The following is a 27,034-nucleotide window of genomic DNA, read 5'->3' on the forward strand; positions in this document are numbered from 1 at the left end:
CGTGAGCAATACATCGAAATTACATCAGCTCGAGTGCGCTAGCAACAAGTTCTCTAATTATGGACCTCTTACATAACCCTCCACTGGGGGGGCAAAAATTTGGCAGCGATGGTGAGTCAATTGGTCTTGCCATGAGCAACAAATTTTTCTATAATCTATTTAGTTTACTAAGGCTACAATCACAGAGTATATACATCATTGATAAGTACAGAACATATTAAGAAATTAGAGTGCACATGCACTGAGTACCAAAACATATTCAGAAATGACGAAGTATTTATACAATGAGCACAAAATATATTAACAAAATAGAGTTCACACGCACTGAGTACAAAACATATTCAGAAATGACGAAGTATTTACACAATGAGTACAAAATATATTAACAAAATAGAGTGGACACGCACTGAGTACAAAACATATCATTTTACAAGAATTTAAATGCACTGTATAAGCCTTTACTATTTTACAGAACTAGGAAAGGAATGGGAAGGATTGCATCATGGTTGTAGCACAGTAGGTTGCACGTAGTTGCACTGAAAGTCCATATCTTTCTACAGAAGCACAACACCAAGTGAGACAATCTGAAGTTCTCTTCCCAGAAGTATTTATCAGTGTAGCCAAGACACTGAAATGTTGTATTAATATTCAATGTTATCATTTTGGTAGTACATTAGGTACACCACACAGTAGGACCATAATAACATCTCCATCGTTTAAGGTGGTGGACAGCTTGATATGTCAACACCATATTCTTATAGAATCCATACTCTTACAGCAACGTAGAATTAGTGCAAAAACCAATATAGTGCTCCATGATTATGAGGATGGACAGGATAAACGGATATTGCAGTAATTAGGTTAGAAGGTGAAGGACATTAACTCTTATGCTAGTCATCATAGAATTACACTAGTGTATCAACCGGTATGAACAATTATTACGAAACACTATTCATAACTCATCTGACTGAATCAGTGGCATTCATTGGCCAGTTACAAAGTATACATATAGTGTTACAAACCGTTATTCAGTGTTATTCACAAGTCATCATTTAAAACAGGAGCTATTGAGTTACTGACATTCATTGGCTAGTTACAAAGTATTCATATAGTGTTACAAAACATTATTCAGTGTTATACACAAGTCATCATTTAAAACAGGAGCTATTGAGTTACTGACATTCATTGGCCAGTTACAAAACATTATTCAGTGTTATTCACAAGTCATCATTTAAAACAGGAGCTATTGAGTTATTGACATTCATTGGCTAGTTACAAAGTATTCATATAGTGTTACAAAACACTATTCAGTGTTATTCACAAGTCATTTAAACAGGAGTTATTGAGTGTAGCATCAAGCTACTGGTGTTTATATATGATATCATGTAAGTGACATGAGACGTATTTAAAATGTAAGACATTGGAACTATTACTCAAGGTCGGTAGTTCAATAATACATAGACATAATAGAATCAATACACAGAATATTTGCATTATCTTTAGGACTAAAAATATATCTTAACGTGGTAGCATTATTTAGTTGTATACTAGAAATACTTGGGACTTGCATTAATTTTTTATTTTTTTTGGCAATGCATTGCACTGGGATCGATAATTAATTGCTGGGGCATGAAAATATTTGCTTTTGCTGGAAATAAGGAGTATTAACGTCATTCGTCATGAGTCAGCTGTAGCAAGGTTATGAAACAAGTACAGTATATGTCATCACATTCATAAATGATAGACACAACTGGGTAAAACAATGCAAGTACTAGAACAGGTTTAATAAGTAACAGGTTCAGTAAGCATCATGAAAAGCTTCTCCTGGAAAAAATACAAAGTGGATTATTGAGCTGAAAGAAGAAATGCATGTTATGCTGAAAAGTAGTGAACTTCGAATTAACAGGTAATGAAACGTGTACTTAATATGTATGTACTCTAGCTGTCTTTTCCAAAACATTCAGTCATTATACTATGCGACATAAGACATACTGTCAAAAGGAACTGCAACAAATACTTAAAAAACGACATAGCATTTCTTAACTAACAGTAAATACTATCATCATCTGCAAAGAAAACTTCATTATTCATAATATCATAACTTCATCACTATAACCACCTGCAAAGAAAAACTTCATTATTCATACTACCATATTCTTCATATAACTATTCATCATCATTTATTACCATCTGCAAAAAATAGACACTTCATTATGCATATACATATTAACATTTACTTCATACAACTATTCATTACCATTCATTACTTCATATAGTATGGAGTTTCTTACTTCTAACATCATCATTTATTATCATTTGCAAAAAATAGACACTTCATTATGCATATTCATATTACCATTTACTTGATAAAACTATTCATTATCATTCATTACTTCATATAGTATAGAGTTTTTTACTTCTAGCATATTTCATCACTAAAATTAACATGTGTAGTTCTGTCTGACAGCCTGCAATAATCGCCTCGTATTCTGAAAGAAAAATAATTAGTCAAGACTGCTATCATCCGATGTGTATAGTATATTCTGGTTAATGCTTGTTAATTCTGATCCATTTACTCTTCATGACAAGATATTGCATTTTCCCTCCTTCATTCTGATGGTAAAATTTCCATTTCATAGTAAACCACTGTGGTTGTTTAATTCATTTCTTTTACACGGTATTGCTTTCTGAAAAATGATGAATAAGGATTAATATCTTGCATTTAATTCATATACCCATTAAATAAAAACTTGTTTCTAGTAATATAATTAAGCATACAGCATAGCATGACAGAAAACACATTAGGTCAAAAACATAGACAGGTTTTAAGTGCAAAAAATGTACACACAGTATCATAATGTAGTAGCAAAAATGTAGAATAGTCAAAATAAATAAAAACTTGTTTCTAGTGATATAATTAAGCATACTGCATAACATGACAGAAAACACATTAGGTCAAAAACGTAGACAGGTTTTAAGTGCAAAAAATGTACACACAGTATCATAATGTAGTAGCAAAAATGTAGAATAGTCAAAATAAATAAAAACTTGTTTCTAGTGATATAATTAAGCATACTGCATAGCATGACAGAAAACATATTAGGTCAAAAACATAGGCAATTTTCAAGTGCAAAAAATGTATACACAGTATCTTGATGTAGTGCCAAAAAAATCTAGAATAGGCAAAATATCATGACAGAAAACGTATTAGGTTAAAACATAGACAGTTTTCAAGTGCAAAAAATGTACACACAGTATCATAATGTAGTAGCAAAATATGTAAAATAGTCCAGATGTTGAGATATCATAAGGAAAAATGTCAAACTCAACAGGTGTTTGTTACATCTTCAATATTTGATAGTGCATACAGAAAAAAATTCTACTTTAGATAGGACAACAATCATACATACAAAAAATCGAAGATGTGCACGGTCTGATATATAGCGACAAGAAAAGCGATCTGCTAACCTTACCTTGCCCGGCACTTGCCAGGAAAAAATATGATAATCATCAGTAAATAGTCACATAAATATAATTGCGTGAGTGGTAATATAAATATCAGGAAATGGCGGTACAGTGTGATAAATCGTAAAGTATGTTCATTCAATAAAGGGTTTAATATTGGAAATATGGTGATTGCCCTTGCTTTTTCAGGTTCTCAAAGTTTCAACATGTACCACATTGGGATGAGGAATGCTGCGAATTCTGTATGGACCTGCGTATAGAAGTTCAAATTTACTGCATCTACTCTTTCCTCTGTTGGATAAATAGTGTGTGCGTACTAATATCTTCTGTCCAATGTGAAAGTCACGGCGTGTACAAACCTGTTTTTGTTGTTTTCTCCGGCGCTCTGCGGCACGTTTGATGTTGTTGAGCGCAATCTCAATTATTTCATGGTGGCGTAGTCGACGAGATGTAGGAAAGGATACTAATTCTTTAATTTTGTTAGGTGGTTCAACATTTTTCAATATAACAGTCGGAGATGGCATAGTAGATTCATTTGGTATGGATTAATTACATCCTGGAATGAGTGTATGTGTGTATCCCAATCAATATGTCTTTTATGGCACTACATTCTACACAGTTTACCAATTTCTTTCATCAGTCGTTCACAAGGGTTCGAAGAAGCGTGATACTTGGATATATAGATCGGAGAAATGTTTCTAGCTCGTAACATACGTGTCCACATCACAGATCGAAATTGTGGTCCATTGTCAGAAATTACTTTCAATACATGCTCTAAATGAAATAAAAAATGTTTTACAAATGCATTCGAAATAGATTTAGCAGTAGCTTTGCGTAACGGAGTGAAGGTAACAAATTTCGAAGTGAGTTCAACAGCGACAAAGATGTAGCAAAAACCTCTATTAGTTCTGGGAATCGGTCCAAAAATGTCTACAGCGGCCATGTGTCTCAATTTAACAGGTACAATGGGATGTAACGGAGGAATATGTAAAGTCATGTCTGATTTAGCTTTCTGGCAGATTTTACATGACGCTAAAACTCGTCGAATACGTTACTCCATGTTGGCAAAATAACAGTTCTGTCTCAGTATAAGAAAACATTTTCTGGCTCCATAATGTGCGTAACTTAAATGAGTATACCAAATTAATTTGTTAACAAGTTTGTCAGGAATGCATAATAACCAGTTTTTGCCGTCAGGGTGAGAGCGGCGAAACAGAATGTTATTGCGTACCGTGTAATGGTTTCTAATGGTAACGTTATTCTTATCTTGCCAAAGGTGTTTAATTTCTTTCCATACGTTTTCTTTACTCTGCTCTTGTGCTATGTCTCGTAATGACGATGAAATGAAGTTTTCAAATGCGACTTGTTGAATATACATGACGCTAGAATTTGCTTGGCAGAGGTTGGTTGCTATGTCTTGCTGATTGTTACAGAGAGAGCGGGATAGTGCGTCTGCTACAATATTTTGTGTACCGGGAATGTGAACAATTGTAAAATTAAATTCCTGTAAATAAAGTTTCCATCTGTTTAACCTGTCGTGTGTAAATTTAGCGGAAAGTAAAAACTGGATAGCTCTATGGTCTGTGTAGACGGTAGTATGTCTTCCATAAAGAAAATGCCTAAATCGGGTAAATGCCCATACAACACATAATGTTTCAAGTTCTGTAACAGAATAATTGCGTTCAGCAGGTGACAGAATGCGACTTGCAAAGGCGATGTTTTTAATTACTGTAGTACCGCCTTCTTCAATTTCCTGAAAATTGTGTACGCCTAAAGCTGTGTTAGTACTGTCGGTGGCAATGGAAAAATTTCTAGTGAGATCTGGGTGTGATAAAAGTGGTGCATTCAACAAAGCTTGTTTCAGATTGACAAATTCAGACTGCGCTTGGCTATCCCAGGACCAAATAGTGTTTTTACCCGTCAGTTGGCATAATCTAGGGGTGTCTAAAGCAGAGTAATGAATAAATTTACGGAAAAAGTTAATTAAACCCAGAAAGCTGCGTAATTGTTTCTTCGTCGTTGGAACAGTAATGTCACGTAAAGCTTGAAGTTTTTCCGGGTCAGGCGCTATGCCTTCTGCTGAAATTACATGTCCAAGAAATTTTATAGAAGTTCTGCCAAAGTGCGATTTGTTAAGATTAACTGTGAGTCCTTGTGCACGAAAAGTTTGCAACAGTTGTTCCAGAATCAAATTGTGTTCAGACCAGTTAGCTTCTGCAATAAGAATGTCGTCTACATATGTTGTGATTCTGTCTTTAAGTTCTGTCGGAAGTATAGTATTCAAACCGCGAATAAATGCTGCTGAAGAAATTGTTAAACCGAACGGTAATTTGCAAAATTGATAACAGTCACCAAAACAGAGAAATGCCGTGTACTTTCTGCAATTCGGATGGAGCTGAATTTGCCAAAATCCCGATCTCAAATCTAATGTGGAATAAATGGCAGTGCCATGAAATTTCTGTAGTAGTTCTTCTAGTGTTTGTGGGCGATCTGTTTCATTAATAATAATGTCATTGATGTGACGCGAATCAAGTACGAGGCGAAGTGAGCCATCCTTTTTCTTAACAATATGGAGCTGGTTTATGTACGGACTAACTGCTGGTTCAATAATACCTTGGTCAGGCATAGCTTGCAATTCTTTCTTAACCTGTTCTCTGTGAATATACGGAATGGGATATTGTTTGGCTTTAAAAGTGTTGTGCTGTTTAACTTGAAATTCATGCATGAAACCGGACATAGTACCAGGGATGTTGTCAAAAACTGGAGCTTGCTGTAAAAGAATTTTACGTAGTTGCGTACGTTCGTCGTCTGTATTTGCGCTCCTCTGGTTAACCTTATCCGAAATCATTTGCATAACGTCATAGTCGGCTTCGTCTGGTGTATTGTAGTTGTGAACACACGTATCTGTGAACAATGTGGAATGACAGTTTATGTTACGTGATGCAGAAATGACCTCTGTCCGATTAATTGTTTGTTCTTCTGCAGATAAAGAGTGCTTTAATTCTAATGCCAGTTGTACATTTTCATCCTTTAACATTAATTAGGAATTTTGAAAGTCAATAACTGCGTCGTGTTGTATCAAAAAATTCGTACCTAAAATTAAGTCTGTTGTCAATAAGGGAACAATCCAAAAATTTTGTGGAACGTATGACCTGCAATACAAAATGATAAGTGTGTCTGTAATTTTACATCTACAGCTTTACCAGATACTTCTCCTTTTACTTTAGTTTTGCCTAATGGTAACGTAGGATAGATGTTCTCTCTGTTACATCGATTCCTGCTGAAAATGTGTATGACACAATCTTTACTTCAATGACAGGGTGGCAAATGGTTTTTTGAATAACTGTTTTTTTCTGCAAAAGAGTGTATTTGTATTCTTTCATTTTTAAATACCTTATATTTTTTCACGGATAAAAATTGCTTATAATCAACGTTACCGTCTCTGAGTGTGTGAACTGGTTCAGGATTGTATGATAATCCGTTTGTCTGTGTCTGCCCGGATTCCAAGTCACGTACTCTCTGTAAATTACCTAAGTTACACTGGCTGTGTGAGTGTGACAAATGTTCGGAAATTGGCGTATACTGTATCGTGTTACAGGTTGAGACATTTTTCATCTCCGTCACTTCTTGCTGTAAAGACGACACTTTTCTACGCAATGCATTACTGGACCAATCTACCTCGCTGATTGTTTGCTGTATGTTTTGGAATTCAGGTATTTGATTGAACGAAACTGGTGACGTATCGTCTGATTTAGTATCATTATTATTTTCGATAACGTCAATACGACTGGCCAATTCATCAAATTTTTCAGTCAGCGCTTTTACCTGATCGTCATTTTTAGTGTCACAAACATTAATTTGTTTTTGGATTTTACGGGTGGTTTTGTTCAATTTCTTAACGTCTGCTTTTATAGCATCGGGATCCTGTATTAATTCCAACTGTTCAAGTCTGCTGGTCATTGCTGAAAGTCTACTGTATGAGTGTCTGCTTTTGTTTTAAGAGTGGAGATTTCATCGTGCAATTCAGTGTTCAGCTGTTTGATTTCATCTGATACTGTAGCAATGTTGTTGTCTACGTATGTGTTTGCTTTCGTAAACAACTTTCGCTTATCTTCTTCTCTCTGTGCAGTAATGTTTCCACGACTTGTTTCTCTACTTTGTTCTGTTCCTGTATGAATTTACGATAACGCGTTTCACTGTTTTGTAGGTGATGCTTAAAACGTTCGTCAATTAGGCTGTTCTGTTGTTCGAATTTCTTGTCTACTTTCGCGTCCAATGAGCGTGAAAGTTCTGCTGACATTAATTTAAACTCGTCGCGTAACTGTGTTGCGTTAACAGAACATTGTTTAGCGACTGTACTAACAGTTGTGGCTGCATATGTATTACTTAATTCTTGTGCCACAGATCTAATTTCTTCACTACTATTCCTAGCACAAGCCTTAATTTCCTCACGTAATTGTTTTTTAGTTTCATTACACTGCTCGGCAACGGCTGTAATCCGTTCAGTAAGCTGTTCAGTAGAGGTGTCAAGTTTTTCATTAACCTGTTTGGAATTGTTGTCTAGTTTTTCATTAAGTTGTTTGTTCGATTCATTAATTTGTTGTTTGAGATTTTCATTAAGTTGTATGTTCGATTCATTAATTTGTTGTTTGAGATTTTCATTAAGTTGTAGCAATAATGCCATAACTCGATCCGTGCCAAAATTAGCTGCTGTATCCTCTGTGCTGTGTGAAGGTGTATCTGCATGTGTCACGTTTTGTATAACCATTTGGTCTTTGTCTGATTCACAAAAAGGTTTGCTAATCGGATGTGCTGTGTTGGTCACTACAGCGGAATCAAATAAATCTGATGTGCTTTGTGTATATTGGTCACCTTCGTCAGAAACAATTATCTGTTCGCTACGTAAATTTTGCAAATCAGGTGTTTCAAACTGGACAGCGTTCATTGTAACGGAACGTGCCACGTCATCAATTGTCGTTAAATTAACAGAGGACACAATTGAATTTGTTTGCTCATCATTAGCATCAAAATCATTACTAGTGATCGACACACACTGATTATCTGTAATTAGAGGATTATCACTATTACACTGAGTGTCGCTAGTATTATCAGTCAAATTATTCGAGTCAGCTTTTTCACTCCTTGCACATCGCGATGCACTGTTAGCAGTTTTGCGCGGCATTTTCACAACTCAAAGTTAAGCACAAAATCAAACAAAGACAAAGCAAAAATGGAACAAATACAGTTACAACAAAGAGCAATAAATTGCCGATAATCTGTGAAAGAAAAAGTGACAAATTAGTAAATGCGTTGCGCCAGATTCAAACTACTTCTAATTTTAAGTAAATAAGAGCAGATATATAGCTGACCACTTCTCAGAAATTCACAAAAATACGATCCTGGCCGGTTGTCGCCAAGTGTAAGCTCCCCACAGAAAATAAAATAATATGAATAATACTCTCATTTAGCGTTACTACCCAACAGTGAAAATATAATACAATGTGACAAACCTATAACCTTTCAATAATTGACAGTCAAGTTAACCTGGTAAATTTTGGACGTCAGCAATGCTGCGTCATGGCCCTGATACATCGTTCTGAATAAGCTGAAAAATCTTACCTTAATTAGGTCGCCGGATAACGCGTATATATCTGCTCCTATAAGATATTTTTCCTGGCGCAGCTAAGTGCAATGCTGGCCGATAGATTTGTCTTTTATAAAAGGGAAGAACTGATTTTTCTTTTCAATAATCGGGATGGCCAAGGATCGGAGAAATTATTGAACTGTTTGAATTGAGATTAATGTCAAAAGCTACTTTTTATGCGAAATATTATTATTAACAGATCTTTTTTTAAACATTTACATGGGACTTGATTAACAATACTACATATGCGCGAGGCTGCTTTTACCTTATCCTATAACGCTCAGGCTCTGCCATCGCTGCACACGACCGGCCCAGCCAACACGATACACCAGACACGACTGCTCGGTAGCAACAACTTACTCCTACTGCTACACAGTTCCTACTGCAGTCAATACTACTCTTTGGTCTCAGATTCTCTTCTAGCTTACATATCGCAGGCAGCGCGTGAGCAATACATCGAAATTACATCAGCTCGAGTGCGCTAGCAACAAGTTCTCTGATTATGGACCTCCTACAACTGTCTTGAGGTTTTTCGTCTGAATGATCCTCTCCGTCGCTAACAGAATAATGATAACTGAACACTACAAAATCCTCATATTTTATGTTTATTTCTTGATGCAAGTCACTGGCATCTTCTCCCATCTACCGATTAACAGCTTCATCATACTTGGATCGTTAAGACTGACACATCCTGCGAACACATTTTGTACTGTTTTTAAGAAAACGTGAACGTAGTTTGCTAGATGCTATCTAGTGTACCCCAACATGTATCAACAACAAAGAAAGAGGGTGGTAATACTACTGACAGTAAACCTTATCAGTTAGGCGATTTTAGGAGGCAGAAGGGATATAGACTCATTTTGCCCGAACGGAGAGCGATTTCTATAATTCTCCCCGAGTCTAACAGACCACACCTCGTGAGATCAGGGTTAAAATCAAATGTGTCAAATAGCTCTGAGCGCTATGGAACATCTGAGGTCATCAGTCCCCTAGAACTTAGAACTACTTAAACCTAACTAACCTAAGGACATCACACACATCCATGCCCGAGGCAGGATTCAAACCTGCGACCGTAGAGGTCGCGAGGTTCCAGACTGCAGCGCCTAGAATCGCTCGGCCACCCCGGCCGTCGGTTAAAATCAAAAATTATCCATTACAGATTAAAAAATTTGGTAATTTAATAAATACTCTGTTCACTAGCTCATTTTCACTGTGTCCTGAATTAGCCTGTCTTATGTTTGACTTCTGCCTAGCCCGTAGTGAAGGAGGTACTGAGGTAGCAGCACGGGACACGGGCCGCGGAACAACACACAGCAGTGCCTGCTGGTCCGGGGGGAGCGGAATTCATCTGGTGCGCCCGTCCTAAGCTTATTGGCTATCGCCGAGCCGGGCCGGACACTCGCTATTCTTACCCACCCGCGGTCGGGTTAGTCCCGTCAGTGAAGGGGGAGGCCCGTTCACTGTTTTTTCTTTTTTTTCGATTTGACTTCCACACTGAGAGTAGACTGTATCTCTGGCTGGCCAGCAATCTCGCGTGTCCCAAAGCAGACATGCATGCAGATCTGCTTTTTGGCAAAAACAATGATCTACTATACGCACAAACAAAATTGACACTCAGCGCGGTGGCGGATGGGAGCGACCGTAAAGGCATTTCCCGTTTACAGTCGCCCCCATCAGCCACCGCGCCGAGTGTCAATTTTGTTTGCGAGTATATTACATATTATCTGAATTAATGGATTTCAGTCGTGCATCGTGTTCACTCATCAACCTATTCTCGGATCACCTGTAGTTATTGCTTCGACAACTAGCCGAAAATCTGTAAAGAGGGAACATTGGATCGTTCGCACATCTTTAACTCAAGAATCGAAAGCTGAGTTGCCTGTAAAATATTCGAGGAGCACAAAAACAACGACGATTTTCTTCAGTAGCCATATGAATCAATTAGAAAATACCATCAAATAATATGATCGTTGTTAACTCAGCAGCGCAGATGTCCACCTTCAGTCGTCCACAGATAAACCACGAATAGTGGTACTTACTAATGCGAGGATTACAAATGCGCCCAATAGAAGAAGGACTAAATGCAAAAAGGAATACTTGTAGCATGCAGCCATTGTTAGTTTCTTTGTTTACTTTATCGAAAAAACCTCTTTACCAGTTTTGATTTATTACGAGGGGCGTTTGAAAATCCTTCCAAAAAAAATTACTCATGTGTTTTGGTTAAACCCTTTTTGTTTTTCGACATAGTCTTCTTTTAGATTTATACACTTTGTCCAACGCTGTTCTAATTCGTTAATCCCTTCCGAATAATAAGAATTGTCCAAGTCTGGAAAACAGCTATTAGTTGCTGCAGTCACCCCCTCGTTTGAATAACTTCTTCATCCTGCCAGCCATTTCTTCAAATTGGGGAACAAACAGTAGTCCGAGGGAACAAGTCTGAAGAATAGGGGGGATGTGAAATGAGTTGGAATCCTATTTCCATTAATATTGCGACCACAGCTGCTGAGGTGTGTGCTGGTGCATTGTCATGATCGAAAAGGACTTTTTTGCGGTCCTAATACAGGCGTTTTTTTTTTCAGCTCTGTTTTCAAACGGTCCAATAACGATGGATAATATTCGCCTGTAATAGTTTTACCCTTTTCCAGATAGTCGATGAGGATTATCCCTTGCGAATCCCAAAACACAGTCACCATAACCTTTCTGACTGAAGGAATGGTCTCCACCTTTTTTGGTGCAGATTCTCCCTTGGTAACCCATTGTTTAGATTGTTGTTTGGGCTCAGGAGTATAGTAATGTATCCACGTTTCATCCACAGTGACGAAACGACGCTCAAGGTCCTGCGGATTCTTCCTGAACAGCTGAAAATCATGCTTGCAACACTTCACACGATCCCGATTTTGGTCAAGCGTGAGCAATCGCGGAACCCGTCTTGCGGATTGCTTTCTCATGTCCAAATGCTTATGAAAAATATTATTTACCAGTTCATTCCAGATCCCACAGCACTAGCAATCTCACGCACCTTAACTCTTCTGTCATCCATCACCATATCACGGATATTATCAATGGTCTCTGGAGCCGTAACCTCCACAGGGCGTCCAGAACGTTCAGCATCACTTGTGCCCATATGGTCACTCCGAATATTTTGAATCCACTTATAAACTGTTGTAATCAGTGGCGCAGAGACACCGTAATGTTTATCAAGCTTCGCATTAGTCTCCTGAGGCGTTTTGCCTTTCATAAAGTAATGTTTAATCACCACACGAAATTCTTTTTCGTCCATTTTTTGGCAATCACTCGACATCCTTTACTCACACGAATTTCAAAAACAAAGAAATATACCACTATGGCTGAAACTTGGTGTGGGCTCTTTCCAAAGATGCTACTAACTAAACATGACCACGAAAGGCGACGGTGGTGCCATTTCCCGGACTTTGCACGGAATTTTCAAACGCCCCTCGTACATTCATCGTCAGGCAACTTTCATGCTTTTATCAAATCACGCGGTATATTTGTTTAGATGAGCTCTCGTGAAATGACCGTCTGGAACATTTGACTTCATTGCGTTTCGTCAAAGAGAAACATTGATGTTTTTCTTCATGTTGTCAAGTTCACTCATAATAATCTGCATTATGTTCCAGTTCGTTGGGAACAACACACATTATCTATATGAAACAATTGTTTTGATTAGTTTTATAAGATAAAAACTATGTGGCTGGGGGCACCGAACAGTGTGGTCAGTAACACAGGGAACGAGAAGCTGCAGTTTTGTTTGCCACCCACGAAACCAGTTAGACGTTTCTAACATGCCTACTTCATGCATTAGCAATTTTAGTGGCTAAAAGTACGCGTAGTAGTCTAGCACTACGTATACATCTTATTATCCCTCCTACTACCACTTGTGTCAATATGACTTCATAAGCACGTAAGAAATACATATCTCGTTCATTTTCAAAATTACGACAGTTGTTTTTTTATGATTATAATTTCTCGGTCTAAAATTTAAGCTTATGACATTCTCTTCTCTTAATGTGCAAAAACACGCCATAGTAGTTTCACTGTTGGGACTCCTGGTTCCCGCCTGTGAGAGACAGGCAAGGTCAGACACGTTCGGTATCGGTTACCGCTGCATTGGAGGTAACATGCGAGGAACAATATGCGGCTTTCAAATTCTGCTTTCGTCTCAACAAATCTTCAACGCAGGCCACAATCTTACAGGAGGCCTATGGAGAGTCTCTTCTTCCCTACAGCAGAGTTAGAAGGTGGTTTAAAATGTTTCAAAGGAAGGTTGACACGATGCTCCAGTTACTGCTCTTATAGAAGAAAACAATGGGACTGCTGCTGTTATTGTGAGAGAGGATCGACGAATTACCTTAAGACCACTTTCTGAAATACTGAACATTTCATTGGGTGCCACCCACACGTTGGTGACAGCAAAATTACACATGGCACGTGTCTGTGAGCGATAGATTCCAAGACTGTTGATTTCCGAACAAACGGACATTCGCGCGCAGGTCTGCATGCAGTTAAAGCTGATGTTAGAGGAAGATCTGGAGTTTCTTCCAATGCAATCACTGCTGATCAAACTTGGCTACATCATTTTGATCCTGAGAGCAGGCACCAAAGCTCAGTAAGGAAATTCTTTCATCATCAACCCCCAAGAATGCAAAAGCGGTTGCTTCTGCTGGGAAAGCTGTAGCCATCTCATTCTTTGATATTCATTGAAAGGTTTATCAGCTTGTTGTACCTGCTGACACATGAGTTACTGGACAATAGTACAGAGATGCCCTGAAAACGTTGCAAGTCTTTATCAGGCGCAGAAGACCACATTTCCGTGAAGCAGGCTGGATGCTGAACCACGATAGTGAGCGGCTACATGTTGGCAATGTTGTTGCTAGATGTCTTGCAAAACAACGTGAAGTGTATCCCTCACACACCCTATAGTCCGGATTTAGCCCCATGTGACTTTTTTCTATTCCCTAACATGAGGAATCGCCTTTGTGGGAGACACTATCAATCATCAGAAGCAGTGGTTAAGGCTGCGGAGGCCTCTCAAAAAATGGCTTCCAGCATGTATTTGAAGACTGGCAAGTGCATCGCATTCATGGGAGACTACTTTGAGAAGGACCATCAAAATTATGAGAATGAGTAGAGGTACGATGTCAAAAAAAATTATGATCATTCTTTACTGAACAGCCCTCGTATTATTTTCATGATATACGACTTTCTTCCTCTATTTGGAGGGACGTTCCGTTTAGTTTTATATGTACAACACATAAAAATTCATCCACTAATTTTTGTGTTGAGTGCCACTGGGCTCAGTATGACCCAACCGAAATTTAATTTTATTCCTCTAATACAGCATTTATGGAAGTAGGATGCTGACTGTTAAGTTGAACAGTTATAATGTATGTTTTATGTTAGCTCACTGAAATACTGCCAGTATAGCCTGTGTGATACAAAAAAATCCCTATAGCGGGAGGGTTAACCTGCGATCTGCCATTCATGTTCAACGGGCTGTAAATTAAGTCTTAGAACAGCTGACAAAAATCCACGAACACTTAACTAGCGACAGTTAAAGTACTGCAAGACTCACGAACTGAACATTATATCTAAGAAATATAGAGATATATGAGGGAGTCAAGGCATCCACATTTTATTTCTTCAGAAACACAGCAAGGGAATGTGATCGCAATAAAGGTAATGAAAGAGTTCTGTGGTTTTAAATTTTACATCTGCATTTCTCAACGTTTCTTCACTGTGAGTTAAAGATGGAGTGCATTTTCGCAGCTGTCGCCCATTTGAGGTCCTCGGATGTATATAGACATCTAAGCCTATACCTTCACTCTGGCCTTCAGAGTTACCCATCTGCAGTGTTTCAGTGTGCTCTTAATTTTTTAAGTTCTACTGTTAGGTCACGTTAATCTTTTCTAATTTACTCGAATCCGTGAAATAACTTTGTTGGTTCATTGTTACATACCCTGCCGATTTTCATTTGATTTTGATTACAACCATAATTACGTCTTCTACTCCTTTCTATAATCTGCTTCATATCTCCATTTTCCTGTTGCTTAACAAATGCTCTGTTACTGAATGGCTTATGTGTTAAAATTCCATATTTCAGGCTCGTTAGTAACAGACATTTATTGCAAAATTTCTCTTTCGGATGTTTTGGAATTTATCTTTGACAACCTTTTTATTATATCAAACACACACGTAGACTTACATAGGAGAGCTAGGGCCTACAGCTGAACTATCAAACCTGGCTCCATCCCTCCAACCCGAAACACCGCCATGGAGCACTATTTTCTACGCATACTTAATAGCTTTTAATTTTTAAGCAGGTATAGAAAAGGAGGCAAATTGATTCCGACTGTGAAGCGTAATTTGATACAAGAATTACATGGATTAAACGTCTAGAAAACTGATCAGCAAAAAACACTAAGACTTCCGATGCTTTAGGGTGTGTCGGGATTTTATTCACATGAGAACATCAACAGAATACGCAAGTAAGATCTACGTTTTATAGTCCTCCGGGACAGGATTCTTGAGCGATGCAGCCGATGACCAGTGGTAGTTTTACATATTCAACGTGGATGAACAGAGTACAACTGTCTATAAGAACAAAAACTAACAGCACTTGTCTTACGAAACTATCGCACAAGACTTATTCGTAAATTCTTATTTATCTACTCAGCAGGTCATACCAACCGAAAATTCGAATAGAAAACGTACTGGCAGGAGGAGGACGTAATGTACTGTTCGCCTCCACGTTTTTTGCTTGCTTCCCCTACCGTAGCGTCTCGTTCCAGCTCTCAGTTGGCACAAATCACCTACAATCGGAGACCTTCTGTCAAGTAACATTTTTCTCATCGACATTTGAGTCCAACTGCTCCATTATTCAACACGAGCGAATTGTGTTATCCATGAGCACTGCTACCACGTGAACTATATTAGCGATGGGTGGCTGTTCAGTAACAGGAGACTTTTAGTTTTAAGGAGGAAATGACGCTGTGAAATACGAAATAGCAGCCCCTGAATAAGTAAGAAGTACAATATAACATTCCTTCGGACATGAATGCATATCCGAAACGTGCACTACAAGCAGTACAGAAAATGTTTTCGCATTTGCAAACAAGAACCGCCATTTGCTGTATGGTGACAATGAAAATTTGTGTTGGACAGGACTCGAAGCTAATTCGCGCTTTAAGCGAGCGGTCGCTTTAACCGCTGTGGATATGCGTGCTCGCAGCACGGCCAGACCTAAAATTCCGTATGTCGCCGTCCATGTGTCACAACCTGCATTCATTTGTTACGTATCTCCCTGTCCATAAAGGACACATTCACTGAGAGCCAACTGCCTAGTATTGGCGAATAAATAAAATACATGCATACATGAAGGGCCATTGCATCGTACGCACGTATATTTCGTATTTATTCGCCAATACCAGAACCTCAACTTTCAATAACTTTGTCCATCCTGGACGGGAATGTAAATAACGTACAAGTGCAAGTCGTGGCACATGGACGCCGACATATGGACATTTTGGTCTGGCCGTGATTCGTGCACGGATAGCCGAAGCCGCTAAGGCGACCGTTAGTGTAAAGCGAGAATCCGGGTTCGAATCTCGGTCCGGCAAATATTTTCGTTGTCCTACTTCAACTATACACCCGATGTTTGGCCATATTCGCAATTGTGAATACATTTCCTGTAAGCTCTGTAAAACTGTTGTGTGACAACATCTCACGTTTACAGTCGAGGGTTGAGGAAAGGCTTCTTCTTATAGAGGCAAGAACAAGAGGGGTTGGAGAACTCACGTGCCTCTGTCGGTTAATTCTTAAATCATCTTCATTCTTGTTTCTTTACTGTCAGTTTTTATACCCGTCCCCAACCACTGGCTCCTGTGCCCTTGGCGTAAGGGCTATATCAGCACACATTCCGTATGGCTCTAAACACGAACAATAACTCACTGCTTCTATGCGTCTAGTAGTCTTCAAGTGAGGTGAATTCAAAGCAGTGCCATCGATATAGAGACTCCATAATCCATATCTGTAAGTTTTCTAGTAGTAATTGGAACTACACTGAATCATGAAAGAGACCGGTATATATATGCATATGCAGAGAAAGAGTTATGTAAACAGGCAGAATACGGCAATGCTATCGGCAACGCCTGTATAAGGCAACAAGTGTCTGGCACAGTTCTTATTTCATACTGCTGCTACAATGTCAGGTTCTCAAGATTTAAGTGTGTTTGAACGTGGTGTTATAGTCGGCGCGCGCGGTAGCAATGAAGTGAGGATTTTCCCGTGCGACCATTTCACGAGTGTGCCATGAATATCATGAATTCGGTAAAACATCAAATCTCCGAGATCGCAGGGGCCGAAAAAAGATCCTGTAAGAACAGGACCAAGGACGACTGAAGAGAATCGTTCAGTATGACAGAAGTGCAACCCTTCCGTAAATTGCTACAGATTTCACTGCTGGGCCATCAACAAATGTCAGAGTGTGAACCGTTCAAAGACACGTCATCGATATGGACTTGCGGAGCCAAAGGTCCACTCGTGTACCCTTGATGACTTCACAACACAAAGCTTTACGCCTCGCCTGGACCTGTCAACACCGACAGTGGCCTGTTGATGACTGGAAACATGTTGACGGGTCGGGCGAGTCTCGTTTCAAATTGTGTCGAGCAGATCGACGTGTACTGGTTCGTAGACAATCTCATGAATCCATGGACCCTGCATGTCAGCAGGGGACTTTTCGGGGCGATAGAGGCTCTTTAATAGTGTGGGGCGTGTGCAGCTGGAGTTATATCGGACCCCTGATACGTATGTATACGACTCTGACAGGTCACACGTACTTAAACATCCTGTCTCATTACCTGCATCCATTCATGTCCGTTGTGCATTCCGACGAACTTGGACAATTCCAGCAGGACAATGCGACATGTAAACCTCAAGAATTGCTACAGTGGCTTCAGGAACACTCTTCCAAGTTTAAACACTTCCTCTGGCCATCAAACGTCCGAGGTATGAACATTATTGAGAATATCTGGGATGCCTTGCAACGTGCTGTTCAGAGAAGATGTTCATCACCTCGTACTCTTACGGTTCTATGCCCTGCAGGATTCATGGTGTTAATTCCCTCTAGAACTACTTTAGAAATTAGTCGAGTCCACACCACGTCGTATGGCGGTACTTCTGCGTGCTCTCGGGGCCGTGCAAATGTACTATTTTCTTTGGCTCATCAGTGTAGATGGCCAGAGTGTTAGAGAGCATAGTATTACTTCAGCGCTGCGCTCGTATAGCGAGCGCATAACTCATCTCACCACATGAATACGCCGGCCAATAGTATTCTTCGCTCCCGGTATAAATACTGCCGCCCAGCGGACGGTCAATCAGTTTTGTATTTGCGCCCGATACCGGTCACTATAATCACTGCATTACGGACTATGCGATAATAACTTCAATTGGCACATGGTTCTTCTTTCTGCGTGCGATTCGGATTGTCTCTCCCTTTGCTCTTGGCCTGTTGACATCTTTGTGGCGAAGTTATCGCTTTGCACGTCGCTGTTACTTGCTTTAGGTTTGTCCAGATATGTGTTTCGTCCTCCGTCAGTAGTGTTTTACTCGGCTACCCCTTGGTACCGTCTTCCCCTTCGCAGGCAGCCGCTCCGACTTCTGGGTCCACCCATTTCTATCCTGGGTGCTGGCCATGCGCTGATGTACGGCTGCTCGCAGATATAGCTATTTTCTTTTTGATGCATCTATTTTTCACGGCTATAGCCTTATTACAGCTGATTTTTAGGTCATTCGATCAGAGCTTTAACAATAACTTGCTTCTTTCCGTTGTAAAATGTTATCTGTAATAAAGACAAGCGGTGCAAATTGCATCACGAAAGCTATACTATTGCAGATGTATTACATTACCAAGTTTCACACAGTTAAAGGGATGGAAGAGTTTCCCTGTAACTGCTGAGAATATACTTTGAATTCTCACTATCCTGGTCAGGTCTACTGGAAGTTGTACCATTATCGTTTATATTATTTAGTTCAAAACTGTTCAAATGTGTGTGAAATCTTATGGGACTTAACTGCTAAGGTCATCAGTCCCTAAGCTTACACACTACTGAACCTAAATTATCCTAAGGACAAACATACAGACCCATGCCCGAGGGAGGACTCGAACCTCCGCCGGGACCGGCCGCTCAGCCCGTGACTGCAGCCCCTTAGACCGCTGGGCTAATCCCTATTATTTAGTACCATAAGGAAGACTGATTCAATATCTTTTTTCTTAAGGGGATGGTATTTTTTTTCTCATCAGTCTACTGACTGGTTTGATGCGGCCCGCCACGAATTCCACCCCTGTGCTAACCTCTTCATCTCAGAGTAGCACTTGCAACCTACGTCCTCAATTATTTGCTTGACGTATTCCAATCTCTGTCTTCCTCTACAGTTTTTGCCCTCTACAGCTCTCTCTAGTACCATGGAAGTCATTCCCTCATGTCTTAGCAGATTGTCCTATCATCCTGTCCCTTCTCCTTATCAGTGTTTTCCACATATTCCTTTCCTCTCCGATTCTGCGTAGAACCTCCTCATTCCTTACCTTATCAGTCCACCTAATTTTCAACATTCGTCTATAGCACCACATCTCAAATGCTTCGATTCTCTTCTGTTCCGGTTTTCCCACAGTCCATGTTTCACTACCATACAATGCTGTACTCCAGACGTACATCCTCAGAAATTTCTTCCTCAAATTAAGGCTGGTATTTGATATTAGTAGACTTCTCTTGGCCAGAAATGCCTTTTTTGCCATAGCGAGTCTGCTTTTGATGTCTTCCTTGCTCCGTCCGTCATCGGTTATTTTACTGCCTAGGTAGCAGAATTCCTTAACTTCATTGACTTCGTGACCATCAATCCTGATGTTAAGTTTCTCGCTGTTCTCATTTCTATTACTTCTCATTACCTTCTTCTTTCTCCGATTTACTCTCAAACCATACTGTGTTTTCATTACACTGTTCATTCCGTTCAGCAGATCATTTTTACTTCTTCACTTTCACTCGGGATAGCAATGTCATCAGCGAATCGTATCATTGATATCCTTTCACCTTGTATTTTAATTCCACTCCTGAACCTTTCTTTTATTTCCATCATTGTTTCCTCGATGTACAGATTGAAGAGTAGGGGTGAAAGGCTACAGCTTTGTCATACACCCTTCTTAATACGAGCACTTCGTTCTTTATCGTCTACTCTTAATAAGAGTATATGACCCGTATCTTCCTATAGCTTTCCCCTACTTTTTTCAGTATTTCGAATAGCTTGTACCATTTTATATTGTCGGACGCCTTTTCCAGGTCGACAAATCCTATGAACGTGTCTTGATTTTTCTTTAGCCTTGCTTCCATTATTAGCCGTAACGTCAGAATTGCCTCTCTCGTGCCTTTACTTTTCCTAAAGCCAAACTGATCGTCACCTAGCGCATTCTCAATTTTCTTTTCCATTCTTCTGTATATTATTCTTGTAAGCAGCTTCGATGCATGAGCTGTTAAGCTGATTGTGCGATAATTCTCGCACTTGTCAGCTCTTGCCGTCTTCGGAATTGTGTGGATGATGCTTTTCCGAAAGTCAGATGGTATGTCGCCAGACTCATATATTGTACACACCAACGTGAATAGTCGTTTTGTTGCCACTTCGCCTAATGATTTTAGCAATTCTGATGGAATGTTATCTATCCCTTCTGCCTTATTTGACCGTAAGTCCTCCAAAGCTCTTTTAAATTCCGATTCTAATACTGGATCCTCTATCTCTTCTAAATCGACTCCTGTTTCTTTTTCCATCACATCAGACAAATCTTCACCCTCATAGAGGCTTTCAATGTATTCTTTCCACCTATCTGCTCTCTCCTCTGCATTTAACAGTGGAATTCCCGTTGCACTCTTAATGTTACCACCGTTGCTTTTAATGTCACCATAGGTTGTTTTGACTTTCTTGTATGCTGAGTCTGTCCTTCCGACAATCATATCTTTTTCGATGTCTTCACATTTTTCCTGCAGCCATTTCGTCTTAGCTTCCCTGCACTTCCTATTTGTTTCATTCCTGAGCGACTTGTATTTCTGTATTCCTGATTTTCCTGGAACATGTTTGTACTTCATCCTTTCATCAATCAACTGAAGTATTTCTTCTGTTACCCATGGTTTCTTCGAAGCTACCTTCTTTGTACCTATGTTTTCCTTTCCAACTTCTTTGATGGCCCTTTTTAGAGATGTATAGTAGTATAGTGATTGTTAAAACAAAGCCAAAACTTTTCCTGTGACTCTCAGTTCTATTGTTTCTTTTACAAATTTTAAATAATCCATTTCGCTATATCTGCTTGTGTACTCATATTTCTCGTTTGACTGGTTAAAACTCATGTTTCTGTATGTGGTTGGCTATAGTTCTAGTAAATGTCTTATCGCTATGTACAGGAGAATGCTGGCTCCCTAGTAGCTTTATCTGTGTCCGTTTTCGTGAAGTAGCTTTACATCAGTATTCTAGGATTGGGGAAACGTCTTCCAACACTTTCATTCCGTAAACAATTTTTCAAGTTCCGTTGGTGTTATTTCGCCTACAGGTGCAACAGTTCCAGCTGAACAGCATAATCTCTAGGCATCATTCACTCATGCACAAGTCTAGTAATTCTGCAAATATCATTTCTGCCAAATTATTCAATTACCTGTAAAAAAACCGTCGAAGCTGCAATATTAATTTCGTTTGTTGATGACTGTAATCCGTTTATCATAAGACTAAACCTGATGTAAACATTGCACTATGTAATGTTGCCCGGTTGCTGGAGCTTCGTTGGATTCCCGTTTCACGTGGGACTGCAGCCAAGCTGTGTCGAGTACTGTCAAGTACGATAATAAGGGTACGTTTTGTGCTGTGCGTTACTTAGCGATAGTACGGGACAAGAGCTTTCCCGGCGCATTTAACTTGGACAGCACTATCCGGTGAGCTATTACAGCTAGCCTGCAGTGACGTGCCCAGCTGTAGTTCACACGTAAAAAGAGACGAGCAGAGGAGCAATACAGCTTCGAATGTCATTTAATTTTTACGCAGAATGAAGTAATACGCTGAAAATCTCCAAAAATACGGTCCTTAGATGACTAGACTAAAACCGCAACACGTCATCGTTTTTAATTAACGTACTATTGTAATTAAAAGCAAGAATGATGAGAATTCCTGACTTAACCACAGTGTAATTTTTCTGCATAATCTGTGCGTAACGTAAGAGAGTACTGAAGTATTTGCCGTATAGTTAAATATTGCAGGCATTGAAGGTATTACTTACAGTCAGTCGTCTGATAATCTCTTAGCTCCTTCCTTATCCGAGAAATATATTTCAGTTCTGGAAGTGTCACCTGCTACGTTGATAACGAGCCTATCAAAAGGACAATCCACGAAGCCAACAAGTCGCAACATTTTCTCTTCTTCTTTTATGACGAGCCGTTCCACATCCCACCAGCGTTCGACAGTGACGTGTGAAAAAGTTGCATGCGCAGTACGTCTGTCAGCTTAGCAGCCTTGCTACTTCGTGGCCTAAATCCTGCAGCTCGGCTCCAGATCAGTTCTGTTGGGTTCATATTGTAATGGTACAGTAGCAAATGTAAAAATGCAGCATTTGTATAATGTGCTCGATACTGTGAAAGTGAATGTTTTTCATGTTTCTACGATACTCATCCACCTTTGTGGTATAAACGATGGACACATAAATAAAGGGGATTTTATTTTTCGTTTATGCCTTGAAAATTAAATTGTTATGTTTTCTTAATTTAAACAACTTTTATGACGTCTTTCATAAAACATCGATGATTAAGAATTCTTATTTGAAATGCGAACAGGAATATGCGACCAATATGTGATTAGACACAAGAAGACGTTCATTTTTCATAAAGAATGATGATGAGTTATGTAATTGCGAGATGTAGGTATTTCAAATTCAGCGAGAAAAAAAGGGGAGATTTGCACCAACGCACGAATAATTGCAATTGGTTGACAATTCATCACGCTACTAACTGCGCAATACTTTCAATGTGAGTTAACGTCTTAAGTGCTTTGCATACAACGCTGGGAAAACGTCAAAGCCGATTATCTTCGGAAATTTATGAAAAACTTCTCGGTCTGTTTTAACCGTTCCACGCAAGTGTTTCTCTACGGAACAGACAGCTTCCTCAGCAATTTTTATACTAAGCATTAACAGCGCGACTATCAGAGCACAACGCTGCAGAGGCTGTGGCTGTACACAATATTTGAAATAAAAACTACGTAGCTAAGGCGTGATTAAGAAAAACGTTGATGGCTGTTAGTGCATTTAAATACCTTAAAGTTTCATTTAACGTAACTTAGTAAAAAGATATCTAATACATAGTTAGGGCCTGCATCTCGTGGTCGTGCGGTAGCGTTCTCGCTTCCCACGCCCGGGATCCCGGGTTCGATTCCCGGCGGGGTCTGGGATTTTCTCTGCCTCATGATGGCTGGGTGTTGTGTAATGTCCTTAGGCTAGTTAGGTTTAAGTAGTTCTAAGTTCTAGGGGACTGATGACCTCAGAAGTTAAGTCCCATAGTGCTGAGAGCCATTTGAACCATAATTGGGACCTACTTCCAAGAGCGTACCAACACCAGTGTACGTGTGCTACGGCTTCTGACCAATCATTGCGCTTGTTTTCTTTCTTATGATGAACGGATTATATTTTCGAGTCGTAAGCTCAATATCAAATTATCCACTAAGTTTAGGGCTCGAAACTAATCGTCAATTATGAAAATTAATATTGCAACTTCCATGTTTTTTTTTCAGTTTATTACATAATTTGATGAACCACACAGATGCCGACATCATGCGTTCAAAATCCTGCAAATTATTAAATGTTATTTATGTACGGTTCTTTATTATTATTTTAATCACTCGCTATCTGTATTGGTATTTCATGTGTTGGATTAGATAACCTTTGCAAGAATCTTGGAATGCATCTGCAGTTTTTGCCCTGTTGTTTGTGTATCATCTGATAGTTAACTGTTGAAATGAGATTCCTTCCCGCATAAAAAATATTTCGAACATAAACGTTTGTCTGTCGAATGAAACAGTATTCGTAATTAAATTAACGTGTGTGGTGCATTAACAGAAATCTGCGAATATTTACGAATCGGTCATAAGAGTTTAACTTTGTTTGAAAAATTAAAATAACTAAATTCATGCTCCTCAACCATTATGTTTAACTAAAATATTGCATAACATTAAGACATCTTAATATTTTTAAAGCATATCTTCAAAGTATACAGTACCTTTACACCTGCAAAGTATTGTGATTGTTGAATGTGTAGCAGAAAACACATGTGGTGCAGTAGGAAGGCATGCAGCAAGTGTTTTTATTAAGTTATGCGATAAGTGCGTTTTCTGATTACGTGTATGAATATTCAGCGATTACGCTTAGGTTTCGTTATTGCTATAGGACAGCAAATAATGTTCGTATAACATTGTCGACCGATATATAGAACACGTCTGTGTCTTACCACAACTACATTCCAAAACATAAGAACTAGTAAATATCTCCTATGATGAAACAGGATCCAATGAAAATTGTAGTAAACTTTAAACTAAATTAGTAGGGGCATACTAGTGTTTCATTTATTGTATATTATCCCGTATAGCTTTCTGTTTAATTTTTATTCGTACACACATTCTTTTCATATGTTACTTTCCCAATTTTTTTTTCTATCTCCCTACATTTCGACTATATCACAGGACATGTTATCATTTTAGTCGCTTACCTGTATTATGATCGACGGTTATCATCAGAGTATCCAGTTTATAAACTATTTTCGGACTCAAGTGATTTTCATCGTGCCTTTAATTTCCTTTCTAATCTGCCGGTAGTGCTCTTTGGGAGTTGGGAAGGCGTGTGCTTAGCTGTGACTGACGGAACCTGAAACTGTTGTCTGAACACACTGAAAAGGATTACAGCACTGTCAATAGGCCATAGGTATCGAAGACAGCTGCGTTTGATTGATGTACAATGCGTGCGCCCGTTTGGAGTAGAGCTCAAAGGATTAATCACTTAACAGCAGCAGAAGAAGGACGTATGATTAATTGATTCCCCACCCTTAGATTTCTCAGAAACAGTACTCTAATTTGAAACGATGCTATCAAGTACACCCGCTCACTCAAATGAATTGTTTATTACCTTGAGAATAAGCAAAATGTCTTCGTCGAATGTTAGATAGAAGGTCGGAAATACCGTAGCAAGTGGCTATTGTGTTGTGTGCGCTGAACAGAACGGCAGGTGTTAAAGGGAATGTGTTATCTCGGTGTAAACACATTGAGAGGAGGTGCAGACCTCGTTACCTGGTGAAAATATGAAGAGCTCCCCTCAGTTTTCGGAGCGCACACGGTGGCTAATTTTATTACACTTCGTTATCGGAGAAGCGGTGTACACCCATTGGGCCATTACCCATAATGAAAATAATTACACCAGTTTTAAGCGAGTCAGTTAGCATGTGTTAAGTCGTTCGATGCGAGACAAACTAATTAACGCCTGGGAAGCACATCTGTTTAAGAGAAATGACTGTTAATTTTTTATCTAATTAGGGATTCCCTGTTCCAGTAATTCTTTAAATAGAGTTCATTGTGCCTTGTGGAGAAATGATAGATTTTAGTAAGCAAACCTGTCTGAAACCACATTCGTTATTTGAGGTTTCTTACGTGAGGACATTATTTGATCTTAAATGTTGATTGATGCAAATGTTAACTGCCACAGAAACGGAAGTTAGATTAGATCGCAGCCACTACACAATCAAGACAGATTGTAATAACTGTCAGTTACATAAACTTTTTCTAATAATATTATGAAATACTTTGTTCCACAAAACTAGTAATTTCACAAATTTACTGACTTTTCAGTAATAAGTTACCTTTGGTCAACAATGATGCTGCGATGTATTCTCCACAACAGGTATTAGTCCCAAATGCAGGTATAACAATATTGGTATACATGTTATCTGCACTGAAAGTAAACTTCTGTGTGACTCTTACTTAGAAAATTTTGACACTCTATAACAATAATTGCATGTAATGGAAATACAAATAGGTCTTTTTGTGTTCAGTATTCATTTTCATAATGCATGATTATATTAAAACGAAAGGTAAATAATAGAAATACGTTGTGACTAAGATCTCCGCTGGTATTCGGGATTGAGTTTTATAATTCCTTTATCAAAGTGGACACTGTAGTGGCTTCTTTTAAACGAAATCGGTAGAATACTTTAAATATATCACAACTGGTGAAGAGCATGTAAACTCGACGAGAGGGCATTCAGTACCGACAGTAAAGAAACAGTTAATATTCGACAGATGGAGCAAAACTCAAATAATTTGCTTAATCGGCTCGTTTTCAAATTAACTGACATAAAAAACAAAGATATGATGGGACAGAGGATATAACTTCAAGATTTCATCCGTAAAGTATGGCATAGGTAATAGAACTCTTAAATATTTGTTCTCTGTTGGAATAACTTTCCCATTCAAACAATTAATGTGCAGTGAGTGTTGAAATCCCTGCAGCGGCTATTATTTGCCCTGATGACCACATAAAACATGTTTTGCATCACACCGGTTCCCAGAACTCCTGAAGATAGACGTTGACTGTGGATATTCTATCACAGTTACAGTCCGTTTGACTGTTCAGATATGTCACTAAACCCACCCAAAGATGTAAACAACCGAGAATGAGCAGCGCCTCGTAGACGGAGGGGCCCGACAGCCGACCAGTTCCAGTCATTCCACCAGGATGGAGGTACACGGCTCGTTTTGTCTGTAGTTCAACCATGCCTAGACGGTCAGTACCGCGGTTCGATCGCGTGCGCAGTGTTACACTGTGCCTGGAAGAGCTCTCAACAAGTG

The sequence above is a fragment of the Schistocerca gregaria genome, chromosome 2, assembly GCF_023897955.1.
Source record: "Schistocerca gregaria isolate iqSchGreg1 chromosome 2, iqSchGreg1.2, whole genome shotgun sequence".
Classification (NCBI taxonomy): Eukaryota; Metazoa; Arthropoda; class Insecta; order Orthoptera; family Acrididae; genus Schistocerca; species Schistocerca gregaria.